The sequence below is a fragment of the Cyprinodon variegatus genome, unplaced genomic scaffold (genome assembly GCF_000732505.1).
Source record: "Cyprinodon variegatus isolate N-32 unplaced genomic scaffold, C_variegatus-1.0 Scaffold930, whole genome shotgun sequence".
Classification (NCBI taxonomy): Eukaryota; Metazoa; Chordata; class Actinopteri; order Cyprinodontiformes; family Cyprinodontidae; genus Cyprinodon; species Cyprinodon variegatus.
Genome location: NW_015151383.1, coordinates 255,772 through 258,832, shown reverse-complemented (window position 1 = coordinate 258,832; position 3,061 = coordinate 255,772). Strand labels below are relative to the sequence as shown.

Here is a 3,061-nt window from a genome sequence, read left to right as displayed (position 1 = left end):
CAGGAAGAAACCTCCAGCAGAACCAGGCTCAGTGTGAGCGGCCATCTGCGAGGCCGACTGGGGTTCAAGGGGACATAAGCAGAGATACTAAAGGCAACTGTAAAAGGCGGCCCGTTGTGATAGCCCAGTAACCAATCCCCTCTCTTTGCTCAGGGCCTCAGCAGTTCTATCACCTCACACCATGCATTAGACTTTGAATGATTTATCTTTGCTGGTGAGCTGTATTTAAAGCAAACTCACTTATATAATAGATAATAAACTCAGTATTTATTATTCCATTTCTTGACCAAAGATTTTAATTATAATCTTTATCAAATGTAATTAATTTGGGATAAACCTCTTTTTTGTTTTCTTATGTTAAGTCTTTATCTCTGGTAAATATGATAAATGTTGTTTTAAAACCATTTCTTTGCAAGCAAATAAATACAAAGATTTTGTTGCTCTTGTTATTTGCATTCAGTTAGCACTGACAGCATTCAGTTATATTTCTATTCATTCTCACTGAACACAACTTGATTGTTGAAAGTTTACGCTCTAACAGAATCTTCAGCCTGAACTTTATTTATGATGAAGTGAAGTCAAAGTTTAATTTACTGTTGATTAAAACATTTTAACTAAATGACAAGAAACTAGATTGAAAATTTCTGGTGTAACCAAGCTGCTAATCATCAAGTATTTGGTCTATTAGATTTTTCTTATTTCTAATTGAAATAAGCCTAAGGATAGCTCTTAGCCAGGTGTGCTACATCATTATCTGATTGTTACTGTAAGATGGCTTTCCTGCATCTATACCTATCTATATATCAATAATATTGACAGTTAATTGCATTCTTTTTAAATTATTTCTATCAGTTGTTCAAAAATATTCAAGCCTATGAATGACCTTAAAACTACCTGTAAAATAAAATGTTAATGTGAACTATTCACTGAACAGTATTTGTTAGAAAGGATATTTGCAAAAAATTACTGCTACACTCTGTGTTTGGTTGTGTGAGATTCAGCTTAAGTTTCAGTTCAGTCTGATTGAGGGAGGTTTTTGTACGACTGTTTTTCACTGTGTGAAGACCCACTGGCTGTTGATGTGATGAGCACTCTGACAGTAGTAAACAGCAGCATCATCAACCTGAACTCCACTGATGGTCAGAGTGAAGTCAGAGCTTGATCCACCATCTTGGAGTCCAGGAGTCTCTAGAGCTAGCATAATAAATGAGACGCTTCGGAGATTGTCCATCTTTCTGTTGGTACCAGGCTAAATAGTTGTTGTTATAAACATTCTGACTGGTTCTACAGTTGATGCTGACAGATCCTCCCAGATCAGCTCTCACTGCTGCGGGCTGATTCACAGTGACCTGACCTCTGGACTCTGAGGACACAGAGACAAAAACATAAAGCAGCTTCATGGTTTGTCGGCTTCATTTCAGAGGGACAGATGTTCATAGAGGAGAGGAGTTTGATTCTCTGGACTTTACCTGTGAAGCAGCAGCAGAGGAGAGTCCAGATGAGGACGCAGATCAAAGTCATGTTTTAGATGAGGAGGATTTCTGTGTCTTCTGTTGTCATAAAGGACAGCTGTCAGTCATCCAGAGTTCAACTCTCAGGACTATAAACTCTCCCAGAGCGCTGGAGCATGGAGCTGCTGATGCAAAGTGGCTCTATGGAAATACTCTGACTGACTCCAAGACAGACTTTAGATTCCTAAAATGAATTACTTCATACATTTCTTACAAATTATTCCTTTAATCTCCAAAACTGTACAAAACATATGTTTGATTATTATCTCGTTAAAATGGGAAAAACTAACACAAAAAATGAAAAGAAAAACAAACAGAGAGAACTAAACCATTACTATGAGAAATGTTTGTTTCTTTTTATGTATTTCTAAAACAGTTTCTCCAAGGGATTTGGGATTATTATTTATTTTTCTTGATGTTGTTTTGATAATGCATCCATCTTCATGTATCTAGCCAACAAGGGCTTCCCCTTAGACTGGAGTCTGCCCTGCAGTCAAGGAGTCCTGCAGAAGGACGGCCTCTAGCACCCTGAAGCTCCTAGACTATTGGAGGAAGGTGGGCTCTGTGACCTGTGAGGCCACCAAGGGCTCCCAGATTGCATTCATAAGCCCCATTTATTTTTCTTTCAATTTCTTGTATCATATTCAGCTGATTTTGTGGGTGGCGTTGGAGTGACTCCTATTGTTGGTTATATGCTGCCATCCAGTGGGCATCAGAATCTATTTCAGCTCTTTGAGCTCTGGCAAGAAACTTACTAATGTGTATATGCTTCATTCAGACTACAAGCCATGGAAGCAGCAAAAGCATCTGGTTTACATGTAAAGGCAATCGTTCATGTGCATCGAGGTGCATCAAAAGGTCTTGCAGGACGTTTCGAAGCAACAGAAGCAGCTCATCTATATGCTTTTAAGCAGATGAAGCAGTGCCCCATCAGAGTCTGAGCATCTGAGGTGTGTGACGCGCTTCACAAGCAGCAGTTGCTGGAGTTGGAAAAATTTAACTTTAACTGCTCGACGCGCCACATCAGCTGGCAGGGAGACAGACGCAGCACTGCTGAGGCAGACTGCTATGATCACTCCTCTGAAACAGTTTATAAACATCTAAAAGAACTTAAAATGTCAAAACCCGCCATCAAAATATCCTTGCTTTTATTATGCTGGTGTGTGCAATTTGGATTACGTACATGAAAACCACTAACATCTCCTTCCAACCACCACAAACAGTAGTGGAAAACCTCCAAGAGGCAACCGGGCCAGAGGCTGCTGTTGCTGAGGATTTCCAGTAACAGAGTACCGCCTGTGTACAGTGTGCTGGTATGACAGCAAAATAATATTTGAAGGCAGGATCATAATCTTGATGAACTGACTGCGCAGATGATGTCTTCAGTTGGATTTTCTCACTTGAAAATTTATTAAAACTACTTTTTACCCACTGATCACTCCAAATATAGCAATGCTGCTCTCTGTCATTAAACACAGGAGCAACAGAAGCATCAGATGCATCTGTGCACACTTTACTGGACGGGCTTCAGGAGTGTCAAGGATGCTCAA

At 39.8% G+C, this 3,061-nt stretch overlaps 1 pseudogene; it reads right to left on the bottom strand.

The window, feature by feature from the left end:
• Window positions 1-1,051: 1,051 nt before the first annotated feature.
• LOC107100017 lies at window positions 1,052-1,521 on the bottom strand (annotated as a pseudogene).
• Between the last annotated feature and the right edge of the window lie 1,540 nt (window positions 1,522-3,061).